Raw genomic sequence first — 22,271 nt, forward strand, 5'->3', positions numbered from 1 at the left:
GCTGCGCGACTGGCTGGCGGGCAGCGGGGCTGGTTAAAGGGCCTCTTTTCACAGCATATCTCCGCCTGCCTCGTGGGTCTTAGACTCCCTGCTGCAGCTGCCATTATCAGCGGCCTTCCCCCTGTCCAAAGGGGCACGGAGAGGCTGTTATGTGCAAGTAACAGATTGAAGGCAATATAGTGGCTACAGCCATGCCTTCCAAGAGGCAGTTAGTGGGGAAGCATGGGAAAGGCCACTCTCCGCCCCAGTCTAGCCAGGCCAGAGGGAAGCCTCGTAAGGCAGCAGGAGGCAAGGGGCTCAAAGGTTCAAAGGCCAAGGGGAACTCAAGGCCCACTCCGGCTCCTGGGGACTCCCGGGAGGCCAGGGCAGGCCCAAGTACTGTGAGCCAGAGAGGTAGGCCAGCAACCAGGCTGGCTTCTGGGGTGCTCCAACGGGCCACTACTCCGGGCTCCAAGGCGGCACGTAGGGGTAAGAAGGGGAAAGAACCCACTCTGGGGGTGTCCAGGAGTCATGGAGGTGGGGTGCGTCGCCTAACGGGGCTGCAAGGCGGGGCACTACTAGAGGCAGCAGTGAGTCACCTGGCGGGGCAGTTAGGCAAGGCACGCGCCTGAGGCAAGGCCCTTCCCTGCGGGGACTGTCCAAGGCACTGCAGCATCTATTGGAAAGGGTGGACAAGTTGGGGGTCACGGGAGTTGACCCAGACGAGAGAGTTGACCCAGACGACAGTTTGTCTTCCCCCGGGAGTGAGGGTTCGGCGGATGGGGAGGCAACCAGGCCCGCAGGGCTGAAGGGTGCTTACAACAAGCGGAGGTGGCCCACATCACCGTCCAGTGGGGCCTCCACCAGCCCAGAGGTCCAGCAACATTCAGTCGCGAAGAAAAAGCGCAGGAGGCACCGAGCATGCCGGGGATTGAGGCATAGAGACGACTCCGAGTTCAGTACATCTAGTGAGTCTTCCTCTGGGGAAGAAGGGAGGGGGTCAGATGGGGATTATTGGGATGCAGCTGTGCAAGTACCCCCTATTCCGGCATGGGCTGCTCGTAGGCGCTCTAAGAGGGGCAAGGGTGCATCTGGGCCGGGAGTCGTTTGGGGTCAGGACACCGGGGGGGACAGTACCCGCCCTGCGGTTAGTTACGGAGATGATGATGACACCCCAAGGGCACACTTGTCGCGCAAAATGAGAAGGAGAATATTGGACGGGTATTATGTTGATGTCTTTTCCCTGCTCCGTCCTGAAGCCGAGGATGGACTTTCACATCCGCCATCTCATAGGCGTAAGGAGAAAGACAGGAAAACTGAGGCGGAGAGGACCTTCACCAACTGGCTGGAAGGTTATACGGTTTTCATGGGGGTGGTTCAGCTGGCGTACCCCGATAGAGGTTGGCACATTTCTAATCACTTAGCCAATGTTATCAGGGCCCGGACCCTGGTGGGGGACACGGCAGCCATTGAATATGACAAAGCGTTCAGGAAGAGGGCTTCTCACACCGCCAGGAGGCGGTGGGACCTGATAAGTCAAAAACTGTGGCTGTGGCTAGTTGGCCCCCATATGAGGGGAAAGATCGAATCCGCAAGGCAAGGGAGATGGGGGTCCAGGAGGGACAAGAAAATGGTGTGCTGGGAGTATAACCAGGGCAGGTGTCAGCGGACTCGATGCAAGTTCGATCACTTTTGTGAGTCTTGCTCTGGTCCGCACCCCCGCATATCTTGCCTTCGACAAGGTTCATCGCAACACCCCTTTCGCGGGGGCCGGCCCAGCGCTGCAGGCATCCGCAAGGATGGGGGCTCCACCGGCTCCAGCCAGCCTGCATCCGGGGGAAAGCAGTGAGGGGATGATGGTTATGGCCCTTGCCCCTTCCCCCATCCGTACTGAAGCTCTTCGGCGACTCTTGGACAAGTATCCCAATAGGGTCGCAGCAGAATACCTATGGGCGGGGTTCACTTCAGGTTTTAGGATCCCTTTTACTGGCCCCAGGGTCTCCACAACTTCGGGCAACCTCAAGTCCGCTACGGATATGCCTGACGTTGTTGCAAAAAAGTTGGATAAGGAGATTGTGGTGGGGTGGGTGGCAGGGCCTTTTGCCTCGCCTCCGCTTCCCAACCTCTGTGTTTCTCCCCTGGGGGTGGTCCCCAAGAAGACAGCTGGTGAATACTGCCTTATTCACCATCTGTCCTATCCGAAGGGTTCCTCAGTCAATGATTTCATACCGCCGGAATTGTGCTCGGTTCAGTATGCCTCCTTAGACCACGCTGTCTGCTTGGTGCGTTCCTGCAGCACGGGGGCCCTCATGGCTAAGTGTGATGTACAGGCGGCCTTCAGGCTGCTGCCAGTGCACCCTGATGACTTCTGCCTATTAGGCTTCAAGTTTAGGGGTGCCTGGTACGTTGACAAAGCTATGCCGATGGGGTGTTCCGTGGCGTGTGCAGCATTCGAAGCGTTCAGCACGGTTTTGGAATGGGCTGCCATGGGCTGCCTGGGATGCCCTCAGGTCACGCACTACCTGGACGATTTCCTTCTCGTTGGGTCACCTGGTGGGGCCACTTGTTCCCAGAGGTTGATGGGTTTTCAAGCATTAACAAGTGAGCTGGGGGTCCCCCTGGCGGCTGAAAAAACGGATGATCCAACATCTTGCCTCACCTATTTGGGGATCGAGCTTGATTCCATCGAAGGGTGCTCCAGGCTTCCCCAGAGTAAGTTTCAAGCCTTGTAGGCATTGCTCCGGACCATGCTCGCTCGTCGCAAGGTTATTCTGAAGGAGATGCAGTCCCTGCTGGGGCATCTCAATTTTGCTTGCAGGGTTGTTTCACCTGGTCGCCCCTTCTGTGCTCGGGTAGCTCGAGCCATGTCCGGGGTTTCTTCACCATGTCATCATATCAGGCTTACCATGGGGATAAAGGAAGATCTTCAAGTGTGGCTGACCTTCCTGACCCACTATAATGGGGTGTCATTCTGGCAGGACAGCTGGGAAGTCTCCCCGGAGCTGCAGGTGCATTCTGATTCTGTGGGCAGCGCTGGCTTTGGAGTTTATCTCCGGGGCCGGTGGTGTGCTCAGCCTTGGCCCAGCTGCTGGAGCAGGTCTGGTTTGGTGAGGGACCTCACCTTTCTGAAGCTGTTCCCGATATTGGTGGCAGTCATCATATGGGTGGAACAATTCAGGAACAGAAGGGTGCTTTTCTGGTGTGACAATATGGCGGTGGTCAAGGTTTTGAACAGGCAGTCATCGCGCTTTGAGCGCGTAATGCATTTGGTTCGACGGTTTGTTCTGGAGTGTCTGCTCAATAACATTTCTTTTTCTGTGAAGCATATAGCAGGCACAGATAACAGTATCGCCAACGCCTTATCTCGCTTCCAGACAGAGCGGTTCTTGGCCTTGGCACCAGAGGCACGCCGGGATCCGGACCCCTTCCTGGAGGATCTTTGGAGCCTTGGGAATGCTCCATAGTTCAGGGAGTATTGTCTTCAGTTGCCCCTTCTTCCTTACAGGCGTACCGCAGGGCTTTGGCTAATTTCTTGTTGGTTTCCAGGCACTGGGGTGGTTCTGGTTGCCTGCCTACCTCTGGAGGAATGGTTCTCCGTTACTTAGCACACCTCCGGAACCTGGGTTTGGCTCCCAGAACCATGAAGTGCCATTTGGCTGCCATTTCCTTTTTCAGCAAGGCGCAGGGCTTTCCTGACCCCTGCGCCTTGTTTGCAGCCAGAAGGGCCATAGAGGGGTGGAAGCGCTTGTCCCCGCCGTCTCCGGACTGGCGACGTCCAATAACTCATCGAATCTTGGTCGTGCTTCTTGGCCAACTGGGCACTGTGTGTTACTCGAATTATGAAGCATGGCTATTCACAGCGGCTTTCACCTTGGCATTTTTTGGGGCCTTCCGGGCAGGAGAGTTAGTGGCCAATTCCAAACAGGAAGCCGTCGGCAGGGCTTTGGGAATTAGAGATGTTACCCTGGGTAGCTCAGGTGTGGTCATCCGCCTTCGGCAGTCTAAAACAGATCAGCGGGGGCGGGGGCCCCAGATTTCTTTAGGAGCTTCGGATTCCGGACCATGCCCAGTGTGCGCATTGTCCATCTACTTGTCGGCTCAGCCACCTTTGGAGGGGTTGTTATTTATCCACCGGGATGGGACCCCCCTTTCACGGTTCCAATTTGTTAGGGTGCTCAAGGCCGCACTAGCAAATAGTGGGCTCCCAGCACAGGAATTCGGAGCCCATTCCTTCTGAATTGGGGCTGCCACAACGGCTTCGCAACTGGGCTTTTCCCACGATCGTGTGAAGGCAGTCGGCCGATGGAGATCGAGCAGTTTTAGATTGTATGTACGCCCGGAACGGGTCCTTAACCCTTCTTCTTTATAGTTCTTTCAGGTCACAGGATGCAAGTTTGGATCATGGGCCACAGTATTGTCCATTGGGCTGCGGCTTATGCGAAGGCGTCTGGTTGGGGACGTGACCTGGGCTTTGGGGAATCGGTGACAGTTTCATGGTTCGGCTCGCGGGGAATGATCTGGAAGGAGCTGCTGCCTCTATTCCTGCGGCTTGTTCGACGCGTGGGACCACCAGATGTGGTAGTTTTGCAGTTGGGGGAAAACGACCTTCCGAGGAGGATGTCCTGCAGCTGGACATTCTAAGAGACTTGGGAGTGTTGCACAAGAGTTATCCCAATATGTTGGTGTTCTGGTCGACTTTACTGCAGCGGAGAGTATGGAGGGGGGCCCATGATAATGAGAGGGTGGATTTCGCTAGACGACGGTTGTCCAAGACAGTTGGGCGATTTGTAGTGGCAGCAGGGGGAGAAGTGATTAACCACCCGGAGCTATCTTTTCAGAGGGAGGCTCTCTATCGGCCAGATGGAGTACACCTGTCCAGCTGGGGCCAGGACATATGGTTGCAAGACATCCGGGATGCCTTGCTTTGTTGGTTGCAGCGTTAGGAGCTTTGGCGGGGAGACATTTCATGCCTCCAGTGGCGGTTTGTGCGTAGGGCACCGATCCCGTTGGGTAAAACAGGGTCTGCTGGCACCGTTTCCCCATAGAGGGGGATCCCCATAAGGGATCTTGGACCAGGCTTTGCAGTGGGAAGCCCAGCTCGGGGGGCTGACAGAACAGGCCTGTGTCCAGGTGATGGGGGAGCCACGCAGAGGCGACCGCCCAGTGTGACTCCCTTAACTGTCATCCCGTGGTTTTCTCCCTGCAGCAGGCATGCTGCAAGGGTGAGGAGTCATCGGTGGGCAGGCGGGCCTGCTGATGCTGGGATCCGTGCCCTTACGCAGCCATAGCTCTTTAACTCTGTAACCAATAAAGTTGTGGCCAATATTTCTCCAAAAACAAGCGTCAGTGTGGTTTTTTCCTGCCTTACAAATCCCTGTCCTTGGGGATGGCACAGCAATCAGCACCCTTCCCCAATATCGCTGGGATGAGGCTGCGGGTTGTTTGGTGGAGTGTTCCCCGCCTGGAGAGGGGGGTAGTTTCCAGGATTGGATTGCACCCCAGACGGAGCTAATGAGCTGGGACTATGCCGATGTAGGTTTGGTCAGAACCTGGGGCAGTGACTTAGGGGCCCCGGTGGGTGAGGAGCATTGGAGTGCCCTCCAAGATCTGGCCCAAGTGCTGCAATACAAAATGCTTACTGTGACGAGAATTGTCAAAGGCTGGGTCGCGGGTGATTCAGAGATGCCTGGCCCACCCACCTCTGGGACTCTTGCTACAACGGGCCCGCAGGTTGTGGGCACCAGCTTTACAGAAGAGGACGTGGAGCAGGCCGAGTGTGGGCAATGTGCTTGGGAGGAAAGTTTGCTCCAGCAAGCAGGATGGGATGATGAAGAATACCTGAGAGGTCAGGAGGAAGCCCGCTACTGGGCGTTGGAGGCGCAAATGGAAGCGATTCATGAAGACTTGGCACAGGCCACCTATCTCATAGGTCTGATGGTCCAGGGGCCTATGGGAGATGCAAACGCGAAACAGGGAGAAGCTGCAGGGGCGATGGGCCCTCAAGGCCCTACCAATGCGGCCAGTCCAGTGCCCACTGGGGCACCAGTGGCTCCCCGCCCACTTCTTGCCCTACTGGCACCGCATGGTACCCATCCCGCTGCCCGCCCCACAGGTGCCCATTCCACTGCCACCTCCTCCTGGCCTCATCGCTCCTGTCGCTCCCATACCAGCAGTTCCTGCCGGGCCAGCAGGCCCTGCAGTTCCACCCGCAGGCCCAGCGGTCCCAGCACCAGGTGGGCCAATAATTCCAGTGGGAGCTGCACCAGCTGCACCAGCGAGCCCTCGCCCTGCTGCACCGGCTGCTCCAGCGCAACCAGCCCCTCGACTTCCTGTGCCTCGCCAGCAGCAGCCAAGGGCTCAACTTCCACCCAGGGGAGTGGGGCTGCTGGTACCAGCCCTCCGAGGACTCCCAGGGCCCCGGCCTCAGGCCCTACTCAGACCTCAACCTCAGCCCCAGCCGCGACTTGGGCCCCAGGGATTGCCGCAGAGACCCGCGGCGAGAGCAGGAGTGCCCTTCCAACTGCACCAGCCCACTCTGCCATGGGCTCGGGGCCCGGCGCCTCAACTGCCACCTCGCCAACCAGCCCAACCCCTCGAAACACTAGCCATGGGGGGGCCGGAGCTGCCCCTGGAATGGATAAAGCTGGAAGCTAGGTTTAACGGAAAGCTGCGTAAGCTGAGATTTTTCGTAGTGCAGGCCTTGCAGTTTTCAATCAGTGGGGACACCTGTTCCCTACGGAGGAAAGCTGAGTAGCCCATTTAGCAGCCCGCCTGGAAGGGATAGTGGCAGAGTGGTATGTGACTCTCTACGATATGGGGGCCCCGGAACTGGGAAATTTACAAGCCTTCATTGCAGCACTGAGAGCACAGTACGAAGACCCGCTGGAAAGTGAGTGGGCCCGCACTGAACTCCAAACCATTCGGCAAGGATTGCAGTCAGTGAGAGAGTATGCGGCCAAATTCCGACAACTAGCTGCTAAGTGCCTGTAGTACGAGGAGGGGGTGAAAGTGGAACTCTTCTGTAATGGAATGAACCCTAGACTGTTAGACCAGTGCTAATGCAGGATGACCCTCCAATGCTCCTAGGCTGGATTCAACTGGCATGGGAGGTGGAAAACCATACCCAGGTAGTTCACCTGGTTGAGCAACAGCAGGCCACATGTTCTCGCCATCCCTCTCAAACTCCGGGAAGAGGACGGGGCGCCACCATGATGAGGGGGGCCAGAGAGATGAGGTGGAGACAAGGACTGTGTTTGCAATGCGGTAGCAGTGGACATTTTGCTGCACAATGCCCCCTTAGAGCGCAAACCCCCCAGGTTCCACCAGCCAGGCCGATTCCACTGCTGCAGGCCGGAAGGTGTAGAGGACAAGCCAAAAGAGGACATCCCGAAACTGGATTGGAGGCTGAAGAAGTTCTAACGGAATTTGAGGTCCAGACCCCAGAAATTTCCGTCGTGCAGCCGGGAAACGAGGAGGATCTGTCGTGAGGAGGCCCCCACAGCAGATCGAAGAGAAACCACCCCAAAGGAGGTGAGAGAAAAAGGGGCAATATTATTCATCCCTGTTAACCTAATTAATCCCAAAAGGGGGACTCATGTGCTAGTGCAAGCCCTAATAGACACTGGGTACTCACGAGATATTATCGCCCTGGTGCTAGTTAATGGGTTAGGGTTGGAAACCCACGCCCTAGAGCCTCCTATAATATTCGAGCAAATGGATGGCTCCAACATGAACCCAGCTGTACTCGAAACATAACTAGTACCTACCGGAATGGGCAAACACTGGGAAAGCCGCCCCTATGTAGTCAGCCAGGTGGCCAAATACCCGCTTATCTTAGGCAGTAGATGGCTTTGGAATCACAACCCCTACATTAACTGGGCAGAAGGGATGATAGTCTTTGACTGAGAATACTGCCAGGAGCATTGCTGGAGACCCGAATGGGGCGAAAAAGCCCCAGCTAATCTGGAGGTTACCCTCTTTACTACAGAAGAGCTAAATCTAATTCCGCCGGAATACCGAGATATGGCCCAAGCGTTTAGTGAGAAGGAGGCGAATGAATTACCTCCCCACCGCAACACTGACTGTGCCATTGAACTAGTTCCAGGCAAAAAACTCCCAAAAGGAAAATTATATTCCATGAGCCCAGCAGAATGACACGAGCTCAGGAAGTTTATAGATAAGAGTTTGGAAAGAGGCTTCATTCACCCTGCCAGCTCCCTGCACGTAGCCCCAGTGTTATTTGCGAAGAAAAAGGATGGGGGGCTGAGACTTTGCACAGATTTCTGGGGCATTAATGCTGTGTCTATGTCCAACACCTATCCCATCCCATTGATTCAAGACCTCCTCAGTGTGGTGGTGCAGGGTAAGATCTTTTCGAAATTAGATCTCAAAGATGCTTATTTTCATGTGAGAATAAGGGAAGGGGATGAATGAAAAACTGCATTCAACACCCCCTTAGGCCAATATGAATATCTTGTAATGCCTTTCGGCTTGAAAGGCGCCCCTTTGGTTTACATGACGGTCATCAATGAAGTTTTGCATGAATTTCTCTATAAAGGGGTAGTTGTTTACCTTGATGACGTTTTAATTTATTCAGAAGATAAAGAATCTCATATTCAATTAGTCCGGAAGGTGCTAGCAGCCCTGATGCACCACAAACTGCCCATCAAATTATCCAAATGTGAATTCCATAAAAAAGAATTGGATTACTTGGGTTATCGCATCTCAGGACAGGGGCTAAGAATGGATCCTGCTAAAGTTAAAGCAGTGCAGGAATGGCAAGCGCCCTCAACTCGGAAGCAATTGCAATCCTTCCTGGGCTTTGCTAAATCGCTGCTGAAATTCATTTTGTTAGTTTTAGCCCAGTTCTGTATCCTATCAAGATCATCCTGAATCTTGATCCTGTCTTCTAGTATATTTGCAGCCCCTCCCAATTTCATATCATCTGCAGATTTAATGAGCATCCCCTGTATTCCATTTATAAAGCTGTTGAACTCTGAGCCAGTGATAGATCCCTGAAACACTCTACTTGTCACTCTTTTCCATGAGAATGAGGAACCATTTACAAGCACTCTTTGGCTGGGATCTGTCAACCAGTTACAAATCTGTCTAACAGCAGTAGGATCCAAACAACATTTTACCAACTTGTCAACAATACTATCATGTGGAACTGTATAAAAAACCTTACTGAAATCAAAATAAACTACGTCCACAGCATTTCCCTGATCAAACAAAGTAGTAACTCTCTCAAAAAAGGACATAAAGTTAGTCTGAAATGACTTGTTCTTGAGGAACCTGTGCTGGCTCTTAGTAATCACAGCTCTCTTTTCTAAATGCTCAAGGACTGACTGACTGAGATTTCTTACGAAACCTTTCTAGGTATAAATGTCAAGCTAGCAAGTTGATAGTTACACAGATCCTCCTCCCTGCCCCTTCTTGAAGATTGAGACAATACTTGCCTGTCTCCAATCTTCTGGCATGTCACCTGTTCTCCAAGAATTCTCAAAGATGATAGAAAGAGGCTCTGTAATTACATCAGCAAATTCCTTTAGTGCCCTAGGATGCAATTCATCTGGCCCTGAGGACTGGATTTCATTTAAAGAAGCTAGGTGTTTACATATCACCCCTATACCTATCCTAAGCTGCAATTCCCTTCCTTCATCGTGTGTTCTCTTCTTGACAGGTTGAGCACAGTTTCCTTTACAAGAGAAGACCAAGGCAAAGTAGAAATTGAGCAATTCTGCCCTCTCTTTATCATCTGTTAAAATTTCACTTTCCTCCCCTTCTGTTCTTTTTCTGACTCTGAACATAATCAAAGAACCCTTCTTTGTTGTGCTTAGCATTTCTCGGTAGCCTAAGCTCATACTGTGCTATAGCCTTTCTCTCCCTAAAAGCACTGATTGTTTGTATTCATCCTTGGTTATGTGATTCCCCTTCAATTTCCTAAACATTTCTTCTTAAATTCTCAGATCTTTAGAAAGCTGTTTATGGAGTCACCCTGACTTCTTTAGGTTCCTCCTATTTTTCCTTCTCATTGGAATAATTATGATTGTGCCTTCAATATTTCACTTTTATCCATCTTGAAATCCCTTCTCCTGGAGTATTTCTGACTATGGGATTATACTCAGCATAACTTTTATCTTGGTGAGAGCAAGGTCCATTGTAGCAGACCCCCTTGCTTCCTTCTCCACCTTTTGAGAGATGACGTTCATTTTTTTTATCTCACTACAGCCCCTATTTCTGCTCTAATCAACCTGCATTGTAACATTTTACCTTTACATCCTTTCTTTGCTTCACCCATCCCACCTCCTGCCTTGGATATAAAGTCTCAGGGATATGCAATGATTATGACAAATGACAACAATGACAATGCAGCACTCATTGCTGGTGGCAACAGCCACCTTGGCTGGGGGCTATTATTTTCCTCCCCGGAAGGAGGAAGACAGACGGCGCTTTCCCAGGCATCCGGGTATGTGCCGGGGGGTGGAGATGGAGGCTTTATAAGGCTGCTCTGCACTTCCAGCATGCCAGTCACGCCTTGTGCTCAGCCCGCCCACCTCACCCTATTTCAGTGCAGGACTAGCCAGTCACCATTTTGAGGGCCAGGTAGGAATTGTTTCTCCTCTCCCATAATTGGCATGGAGGGAGGGGAGTTTTTCTCCTACTTTGCACTGTTTGAAGAGGGAGGTAATTGGCTTGGTGGATCGACTCTTCCACTTGGGGCAGGTCAGCAGTTAGGGGGAAAGGAGCAGGCCGGTGAACACCACTGGCACCTCCCCATTGGTGGGGAATTGGGGTCTGTCAGGAGCCGCTGGCTGCTTTATGGCCCAGCTGTGAGGACAGACACTCGGGTGGGGAACCCCTGGACAAGATAGTCTCCCCCCACAGGTTTACGGCTGGGTGGGGGGCTTTAAAGGGGTGAACCACTTATCCTGTCTAGGCCAGATCCCAGCCACGCAATGGATGGCTCGCTCCAGGGGCAGTGGGTGACTCTCCCAGACAGGTTAGGGCAGAGGTCTAAGAATGACCACAGGGTCTGACCTGTACCACTACTTCAAGCCCTTGCTATGCTTGTGGATATGTTGTTGTCATTTAATACACCGGCCCTTTAGTACCCAGCTCTTGTGTCTGCCTCTTCATTCTGACGGGGGGGGGGCAAATGACAACAATGACAAATACTACAAAAGTGTGACCATGGGTGAAACATACATGAATAAAAATATCTAAGAACTTATATTAATGCAGACCTTTAAGAATGTTGAAGAAATGGGAGAATGTAATGACTAGTTGAAATCCAGAAGGATTATCTCTTTTACTCTCCTACTCAGGAGCAGAAACTACAGCTAAAAATAAAATCCCATCTATGTGTTTCACCAGGACTGTAGCCCTGCCAGGTGCAATAAAAATCCTACTATTTTAAATTTGTACCATTCTGCCTCCTGTATAAAAACCACTATAGAAATTACCTGTTTTTTAGTCTATAGAGCCAAATGTGGTGGTTCACTAAAATATGAAATGGTATATTAATGACAGTCAAATTTGTTTCCAGAAGTATATACTGAAGATAGTTTTTCACATTACTGAGGCAGGATCATTACTATCCACTCTATTAGAGTGTCCAGGAAAATGGATATTGTTATTTTTAATTGAATTTTTCATAAACTGCAGTCTAGCCTTTATAATAGAGTTTCATTTCAATTTACCTCAAATCCAGATGCTTTTGTAGACCATACACAGATTTTTTTATCCGTAAGTATTGAATATAGTCTTTAGCCAAGAGTTACCTTTAATTAGTGATGATTCAATTTTCTCAAATAAGATGTTCAAATTAAACTTACCTTGCTCAGTGTGCCAGTACCTTTCAAGTTCAGCATCTCAAACAATCATACTGATGATTTGTTCACAATAATTTTGTTGGTATCATTCAGCATGGTGAATGGTCAGGAAGATACAGCTGGTGCATGATCACAATTTACTTGTTTGCTTGGATTATGTATGCCCCAAGGTCATCATGGACAGGCCTGACAATTTTAAATCAGCTACACTCTGAGTATATGTGCTGCTTTTGTGCCTGTGCAGCATTCACTGTATTGGTACATGCTTCAAAATCACACCAGGTTTCCCGATGGCAGTGCAAGGATGCAAAAAATATTTTGATTTCAAACAATTATCATCAATTTGTTCAGCTTTGAGAATATGTTGGGCATAGTGAGCAAGGCTGGAGTATTTACTATTGCCACCACCCAGCTGTAGGATGGGTCAACCAAGAAAAGCAGTTTGAAAATATAATATGAGGTGGGGTCAGTTTGCAGATTGAAGATGAAAGAAGGCAACAGGAACAGTGTGAGAATGCATGTTTACCGTGAAGTGCTCACTATGTGAAAGGGTGGTCCTGTGCTGGTAACCAGAAGAAAAGGCTGGCTCCAAACCCTGGGTTTGAATCTGGGAGGGGAGAATGTTGATCCTTCACCCATGCCATCCTCCGCTCCAGTAGGGGGAGCAGTTTTCCTTCCCTCCACCCTGAAGAGGCCTCAGATGGGAAGACCTCTTATTTTGTCCTCCTTGACGTCTCTCTGAGCAGCCTTTAGTCCAATTTTACCCCTAGGACCAGCTTTGAAGGGAGAGAGGAAGAAGAAGTTTCAGAGTAAAGGAAAATTCAAAGAGGGCACTTTGATGGTTGAAAGCTCACACCTTAGAATTCTAGTTGGTCTCTAAGGGCGAAGCTACAAGTGACGAATGACACTTGAATGGCAAGTGTATTTCTCCCTGTTCACTTGCGCTACACTCAATCCACTTGCCGTTCAAGTGTCATTCATCACTTGTCGCTTGGCCCTCAGGTGCCAGTGGACCCAAATCTTGCTGTTCTACTACAGACCAACATGGCTACCAACCTGAAACAAACTTACCATGTTTCTGGAAGGGTTGGAGCCAACCCACTGTGCATGAACAACTTTAGAGTATAATATCCAGCTGGTCTTCTTGAGCCTTGCATATTCATTTGGGTGGTTTACTTTCATTATTGACATTTTAAGGGGTTTTTTTTTGTTTGAGGATCTGGATCTAGCATTTGAGGAGGAAAACATAGGTAAGCTGCACTGAAATAACTTCTATCCTAAAGCAATGCTAGGTTCAAAATTCTTTTTTTCTCAGAGGAGAACCTGTGGGAGGAACTTTTCCTTTCTAAATGCAGTACATTAAAAAAAAAAGATTCTGCTGCATCTGCCAGAATCTGTAGTTGATTTTATGGAAAATTCCTGCTAGAATGACAGAGGTAATTATTTTGAAAATTGTCTGTGCTTCGCGTATTTGAACTATGTAATGGATCTGATATTTCCAGGGAGCATAAGTGAGTGGTTTCAGTTCCTTCTATATTTGTCTTTAAGTTAAAGTGCAGAGAATTTCAATTTTTGTTTTATTCAAACAATATTCTGCACTGTTATTGGAGTCAGGGGACTGATGTCAGTGTATGGGTGTATTGAATGTTTAGAATTCATTCAAATCCCCAACTCATTTGTTGACTTTGCTGTTCTGATTTGTACCTACATGTTTTCCCTTTTTCTCTCTATAAAATCTTAGAAACTTGTTCTTTCTTCCTATATCTATAAGATTCCCTTTTTGATTTGAAGGGAAAATGAAGCCTAGCATAACACATTCCTTGCTCATGCAAACAATTTTCTTCCTCTTTATGCATTTATGTAAATAATCTGGACAATCACAAATATGCCCAATCTAATTTTCATGAGAGTGGAGAATAAAAGAATTATGGTGTCAGCCAAAGTTGTACAGTGCAACCCTAAAAAGAATTACTCCAATCTAAGCCCTCCTGGCCAGCAGCTTACCTACTTTAAGACAAGGACCGTGTTTTGCCTCCCTGCTGGATGAAGAGCGACAGACACTCTGCCGGTGTACAGGGATTGAAGAGGGGGTGAAGTCAGAGAGTATATAAGGCAGCTCCGCCCCCTTTGTTCCTCTGCAGTCAGGGTTTTCACTCAGCCCACCCACCCGCCCTGCTGTAGTACAGGATTAGCTGGTCACGGTGTTCAGGGCCAGGTAGGAATTTTTTCTCCATTTTCTATATTGGCAGTGAGAGAGTGGACCTTTTTCACCTACCTTGTACAGCATGCATGAATTGTGGTAATTGGCCGGGGTGGAGCTGTAATGAGGTTCCTTGGTGGGATTAGGAGGAGAGAAATGAGCGGGACAGTGAGCACCCTTGGCACATCCCCATTTGGGGGGGGTGAATTGGGGTCTGTCAGGATCATTGGTACTGCTTGATGGCTGCCAGCTGAGAGGGTAGACTGCCATGTGGATCCCCTAGACAATTAAGGCCCTCCTGCTATACAGCAAGGTGCTATAGGCTTGGAGTGGGAAACCATTTGCCTGAACAGCCAGGTCACAGCCATGCATGTGGATGGCCCGTGCCCAGGGCAGAAGGGCTTTCCCAGACAGGTCAGGGTGGAGGTCCAGGGTGACCCCAGGGCCTGGCCTGTACCACTAGTACAGACCATGTATATATATTTGGTTATTTGCTGTTGCCAAAATAAATATGGCCCATTTAATCCCAACACTGGTGTCTGTCTCTTCTTTCTGTCTGGGGTGGCAATGTTTCTTTGCTTCAAAAGAGTATATACCAAAGAAGACAGAACTGAGGGTGCAGGTATAACATGTATTATGTGAATGCTCACTTTTGAAATCCTGAAATCTAATAATGGATGCCAGCAACTTTGGATCCCTGTTTAGAGAGAGATGAAATAAAACTGTCTAAACAAACGAATAATTTATTTATTTATTTATTAAAATATTGCCCACCTTTTTCATGTAAGTTAAATTTGAGGAGGGAAATTCTTAAACTATCAGTTTTTAAAATTCTGAAATAACTATTATAAGCAAATATGATTAGTTGCATACATATATGACTGCAATAATTAAGAAAAAATATGAATATAAACTCATAAGGCATTGTGAACAATTATGGATGAATTACTACTACTATTACTACTACTACTACTACTAATAATAATAATAATAATATTAATAATAATAATAATATTGAACAATTATAGAACAAATCTTCTTTCACCATTTCACACTATCGCTTGTAAAAATTCTAATTATTATTGCTCTAATAGAATTCTTCCCAAGGTTTACTGATAGATTTTGAAATATTTTTAGTGTTTAAAATGGTTGAACTTGGAATGTGATATTTAACATTATTGTCTCAAAATAATCGACATTTAGTTATTTCTAAAAAATAATCCTAAGCTTTCCACTATGGAAGGCAATTTTCACCAATTCCCTCTTCCCACTGAAGACTCCAAATTTGTCCCTCAGACCATTTCTGAATGCCCTCCCCATTTCAACCCCCCCCCCCCCGGCCAGGAGCAGCACTTCTGTGGAGCTGACAGAAGTGATTTCTATTTGTGCAGAACATTGACTAAAACGAATCAAAAACTGTTTGAATATAAGTATGTCCTTCTCTTTCTTCCACTAAAATCAATGGTAACTTATGTTAATATGCCAGCATCTTGCTCTTAAAAATTATATCTCAAATTTGTGTAAAGTTTTGGTGCTATTGTATGATTTAACTTTATATTAATTATTTTGGTTGTTGGGGGTTTTCCGGGCTGTATTGCCGTGGTCTTGGCATTGTAGTTCCTGACGTTTCGCCAGCAGCTGTGGCTGGCATCTTCAGAGGTGTAGCACCAAAAGACAGAGATCTCTCAGTGTCAGACACTGAGAGATCTCTGTCTTTTGGTGCTACACCTCTGAAGATGCCAGCCACAGCTGCTGGCGAAACGTCAGGAACTACAATGCCAAGACCACGGCAATACAGCCCGGAAAACCCCCAACAACCATCGTTCTCCGGCCGTGAAAGCCTTCGACAATTAATTATTTTATTAATACATATGCAGCCTTTCTGTAACACCAAAATGGGACTTGAGACAAGTAACAATATACATCAAAAATAATTTCCAGCTCAAACTAATAAAACAAAGATTTCAGCAAAATATAAGCATGAATCATAACTGTGCTCTCACATAATTGAACATTTTTTCTAGTACACAAGAAGTAGCCACAACTTATAGACCTCTCAAATGGCATCAAATGTTCTCTTTAAAAAGCTCAGATTTACAGCGTCTTCGTGTTGGGTGTTTAGGAGCCCGTTAACCTGTTGCCTTAGTGCTAGCTTGTGTATAATAGAAGGTGGGAGTGCTGCCTTAGCAAGAAAAATCTATATAAGGTTTTCTGCTTCAGGAAAGAAATGAAATCCTTTTATTGTTAAGAAACTACATACTAGAGAAAGAAAGAGAAAGTATTAGTACAGGAAAGAAAGAGAAAGCATTCTAGCTGTCTATCTAGATGAGAATGGAGAGAGATTTCTGAGAGCACACCTTGTACTCACGGCTCACAAAAAAAGCTGGAAGATTAGGAGGTTAGCCAGAAGGTAGGAGAATTCCTGAGAAAAGCAACCTGAGTATACAAAGAGAGGGCAGGAATGCAGACAAGATGAAGGAGACAGAGGAACCTGACCAATCCAGCTCACTAGTTCTACTTCTCCCTCTAGAGTAGTCTTCTGCTGTGTACTCTAGTGGTTGAGCACAGCTTTTGCCCCCCTTCCTTTTTCCAAATAAGGAAGACACCAAACTTTCTTGGGGATGCATACTGGGAGACTGGGCTTCCCATGAATCAAAGGGAAGGAGCAGGCAAATATTTGCTCTTCCCCAGCAGCAGCACTGGCTGTTTGGAGCTGCCCACTCTTTCATCTTAGCATTTTGGCAAGGTGAGATTAGCTGGTTGCTTTGGGGCCAAGCAGGAATTTTTGGACTCTCTCAAGATTGGCTGAGAAATGTTTCTTTTTTGCTTGCTTCACTTGGCCATTTTGATGGGGTGGAGTGTTTAACTGGGCATTGTTAATACTGGTTAGGCGCTATTGGGATTGGATGGAACAGTGCTGTCTGTTGTTTAAGTTAAGGCATTATGGTGAGCACGCTGGGAATTCCTATGATGCGGGGTGGGGGGCTCCCCAACCCCATCTCTTGTGGCTTACTTGTCAGGGTGTTCACCATGGGATTCCCTTAGGATTGGGGCATCACCATCAAAGCTGTGTTTGTCAGCATGAGAGGAAGGTGGTAGACTAACAATCTCTCTTAGCATTCCTTGGTATACAGGCCAAGAAAAGTGATTGGCAGATTAAAGCCACCTCACACTTGGATCTGGATTGGAATTGCCCATTCCTGGGTAATGCCTCTTGCAGCTGACTGAGGGTTGGGTATTAATAGAATCTGGTTCATTCCAATGTTGTGTGGTGTTTTTTATTTAGAGGATGGTGGACCAAAGTTGTATTTCACAGTCCTTCACTTCTAACATCTCAGAATATCCTCAAATTCTTCTCTTATTCTGGGAGGCTACTGTATAGCCTAGGTGCTGTCTCCGACGAAGTCCATGTGCAGGTTTTGTTAAGGAGAGGAGCTAAGAGCAAGAACTCTCCAAAACATCAAAGTTATCACCCAGGTTTATCCAGAAATTTAAGAGGATAACTTTCTTTAAAATGCTTAGACCAAATTAACTTGTGAGAAAATTATGCTATATAATATTTGCTTTACGTTAAAAAAAATTCAAATTTGTGGAAACTGTACTGCCAAAGATAAGGTATTATTCTAGATCTGGTAATATATATGGTCATTGAATACTTGTGATAATTTTATACCAGCCCAGTTGGAGTCCCAGTGATCAAATCAGAATGATAAATAAGATTAAATCTAGATCAAGTGGTGATTTACTCAATTGGCCTAATAACCCTTCTAAAGTCTTAATTCCTATCTGACCACAACTATTTTGCCATACTATTGATGTTTCATCATAGTGTTTCAGATTTTGATTCTCATATTCACACGTTCAATGAGAAAAGAAGGCTTGGGATATGCTTCTATGAATGTAAAAGGTTCTGCATTGAATTTCCATCTACTTTTGCATTCTGATTTGACAACATATCTTCTCATATTGCTTTCTGTTTCACATTTTCTTTGCCTGTTGCCTTTGCCAGATATTTAGCTCTGGCTACAAGACAGCACAAGCGTGGTTAGTGTTGTCTTTTTGTGAATATTTTCTGTTAATCTGACAACTTGAATCTCCTGGGAGACATGCAGCAAAAAGAACCCCCCCCCCCCGCCCCAGAGATTGAATTATATAACTTTAAAAAGCCATTCTGGAGTACTAGGGAAATAAAAGCTGCCAGTCACCTTTAGTTTTGTGAGTCTCTTGCACCAAACAAACATAATGTTAGCTGTAATAAATTATTGGGGAAGAGAGAAAAACATAATTAAAGTGGATATGACTAGGGGAGTACAGAGTGCATTCTTAATATACATCTTAAATTATTGGGGGGTTGTATTTGAAACATTCTTGATCTGTTTTCAACTACTTTGCTAAAAAACCAATCTGCTTTATATTACGGTACATACCTGAATTATTTTTTACACATCAAAATACTTGAATTGTTTGTTCTAACCTGCTCTTACAAATACCAAATTAATGTTCATTTATTTCTCCACTTGTACAACCAAGACTGCATTACAACTTTATCAGCTGATCTTTTTTAATAGAGAAAGCTATTTCAAACCAATTCTGTATGTCATGTTACAGATAAATGAAAGCAAAGACCCCCCTGTATTGTATGTGAAATCTCTAATATCATGGCTCTAGTGTAATGCCTTAGACAATCAAGCTAAATATGTCAAGGGAGTTTTAATATACTGCATTGATGAAGCAAGAGTATTAAATTTATTCAACCGTGAAGAAGACTTTGATTATCATACACCTCAGCTGTACTAGTGTGTTGACCATGAGAAAAAATAAAATAGAAAATGAAATGTGATTAGTTCCTGATGAGTTTAAATTCCTTTTTATACACATGGAATGGAGCAAATCCATATTACCAGTTTCGATCATGAGACCCCCCCCCATCCCAATCTTATCTGCAACCTAGCAAATCAGTTTTACAACATTCTTATAAATTTCTGAATTGAAGTGAATGGGTAGGTAAAATTATTACCACCTTATTGTTTGTTCATTTGAGATGGGATATTCATTGTTGGCCACGTGAGTCCCATAAAAAGCTATAGCAATTATAACTTTAGATAACATTGGCTGCAAATCTACTGTGCTGTCTCTTTTATGTCAATATACTTCATTATGCAGATTCAAAAACCTGATAAGTTATGTGATTTTTTAAAGAAAATTTATTTGGCAGTTTAAGCTTAACAAAAGCCTATTTTTAAAAGCTTAGTAAAGGTGGGAAGAAAAAGCCATAACGCATTTGAGCGAGACATGATTATAATACATTTAAGCCTTTGTCAGTAAATGGAGAAATTATGGGCAAGTTTAAAAGCCTGATAATTATAGAATCACCTAGATTTGGCAGCAGTGGAATATTCATTTTCTTATTTCTTAGACAGATGCTGGATTCTGGAAGGTAGAATTGAAAAAGGATGTGTTGGGTAAAGATTTATCTTCTGAAAACTTGTAACTACAATTATTTCACACATTCTGTTTGTGAGGAACTACAAATTATGAAACTTTTTTTCATGGAATTCCCTAAGTGTGAAATAAGTTTTTAGTGTTGCTAATTGTTGCTATTACATGACAAGTTAATGTGGGGATTTGAAAATAAAAACCATACATATAATAGTTAATGAGTTCTATTTTTTACCAAATTTTTGGTAAATACAGTTTTAAAACCTTAGATGGATATTAGAACATCTAGACATAGGGAGCAAAATGCCAAATCAGTCTTGCTCATCAGACAGAACACAGCTTGCTTGTGATGTTTTATGGTTCCCAAATGCTTGATGAGAAGGGATGATGCCAACATTGGAATAGTTTGATTTAATATCTCCATTTTGAACTCATGAGCCTTTATTTTCATAACTATCTAAGGTATTTTAAACTGTATATGGTTGTAATCCGCCCTGAGCCTGCTGGTGTGGGGAGGGTGGAATACAAATCGAATATAAATAAATTAAATAAATAAATAAGTGAGGACACACAGGGACAGAGGAGATTTTTCTAAAAAAACAACCAAAGAAAACTCATAAAAAACCAAACAATTGCTTAAAGAAAAAAATGAGACTTAAAGAAATAAATGTGGCAATGCCACATTGCAACATATTTGCTGCCTTTAGGTGGTTGCCTGGCTATCCCAATAAATTGCCCAAATTGGCAGTGGTGACAGAAGACATGAAAGAGGAAGTGAAGGAGAAGATACAGGGAGAGGCAAAGAATGAGGTGGCAGAAGGGCAGGAAGAGGGGGTTTCAGAGGTGGTAGCAGGAAAAGGACAGTGGTAGTGGTGGCAAAGGGGAGGGGACAAAGGAAGCAGCAGAGGTGATCTTAGGAGGGTGAGAAAGGGAGGAAGTGGTGCCAGCAGAAGGGAAGGGGTGTGTGGAGAAAGGCACAATAGGAGGGTGGTGTGGCCAGCAAGGGGATGGGATTCCTTTGTGACTTCCTCTTGAATTCCCTGTTTGTATTTATGTAAAGTTCATCAGAGTAGAAGCAAACAGGAGCACCAAGAACATCATTACAACCAACCCCCAGAGCATTCAGTAGCATCTCCAGCATCCTTGTAGTTCTCTTCATGTTATCCAGTTCCAAATATTTTTAAATTATTTCCTTTCATTTAGATTTTCCTCCTTACCTAAAGAGAGGAAAATCCAAACTGGTTTTCACTTCCCATCCAGGCTGGTAGGATTAGTGTTAATGTGCTGACAAAAACAAAATGAACAGGTAAGTGGAAATCTGCTGTATAGCCAAAGACTCTCAGAGAAAAATCCTGTGCTCTCTTTTCAGGATTAGGGATGGTATGGACCCTACAATATTTCAGAAGTTGCAGAGCTTGGAAGAAAAGGTAAAGTTTATTCTCAGATTAGGTTTCCATGGTTCATGCTAATGAGACCTTGGGTAGTTCAAGAGCCACTCCATTTCTAACAGTCAATTCTTTAATGTAGGTTGAGCAGTTCTCCCCAGAGTTTTATAATTACATATGGGTGTTGGGTAGACATAGGCATGAACGGAAAAACAAACAAACAAGCTGTTCATTGTTCGTTGCCATCCACGAACAACGAACAATGAACAGTAACGAACATGACCCTGTTCACAAACATGTTCGTTGTTCATGGCCCCTTAAAGATCCCTTTAAACTATCAGCTGGCAGGGGGAATTCCCCCCTACCACCTGCCAGCTGATAGTTTAAAGGGCCCTTTCCTGCCAGTGCAGGAAACACCCCATAAACTGACCCCACAAACTGACCTTCCCAATGTCCAATACCCACGAAATTTGCAGGGGACATAGTTCTCACTGTCCTCCAAAGACCCCCCAAGTTTCAGAGAGATTGTACCCCGGAAAATGTATGATCCATGTGTATCCCCCCCTTTTTGCTATCATTTTCTGTTCAGTGGCAAAAACGGACCTGCCTGTTGGAAGGCAGCTACTTTGAGGCGTTACAAACTGACCTTCCCAATGTCCAATACCCACCAAATTTGCAGGGGACATAGTTCTTGCTGTCCCCCAAAGACCGCCCAAGTTTAAGAGAGATTGCACCCCAGGAAAGGCATGATGCTTGGGTCTCCCCTTTGTTTTCATTTTCTCTTCACAGTGGCAAAAATGGGACTCTCTGCTGAAAGTACTTTGAAGGGTTAAAGCCAGAAGGAAAGCCAGAAGGAGTTCAGAGTTCAGTCCCTGCCATTGCCAGGGGAATTGATTGAAAGGCCCCAGACTGTCTGGCTTGACGAACGGCTGTCGAAGGCAACGAATGAGGCTTGCAACAACCACTTGTTCATTTAGAATGGAGGCTCACGAATAGCTTGTTCATGAACAGACGAATGGGCTGTTCGTGGTTTTTTTCCATTTGTAATGCTGTTCATGCCCATGTCTAGTGTTGGGGCAATTAATGGAAGTGGTTCTGCTGTGAAATTTTGGTTTGGCTGTCTAGGCCTCTGCTGCACTGGATTTTGCTACAGCTTGCCTTCTTAACTGCATTTGTTTTCCTCACCCTTACACTTAGTTTCATTTGATGGTCATTGCCCTTCTGCCCCATCTCCCCAGTTTTTGCCCTGTTTTTTCAGACCACCACAGAAGTGGTGTTTCTGCTTCTATTTACACTCTCTTCTTTCTCTGTAACTCTGTCAAGTGGCGCCAAATATAAACTGCCTGTATCATGTTATAGTTGGGCATTTTTATCCAGTAGTCTCTCTTGGTGGTATACTTTTTCAGATTCAGCTGTATTTTTGATCAGAAAAAT

Source organism: Eublepharis macularius, chromosome 5 (assembly GCF_028583425.1).
Source record: "Eublepharis macularius isolate TG4126 chromosome 5, MPM_Emac_v1.0, whole genome shotgun sequence".
NCBI lineage: Eukaryota > Metazoa > Chordata > Lepidosauria > Squamata > Eublepharidae > Eublepharis > Eublepharis macularius.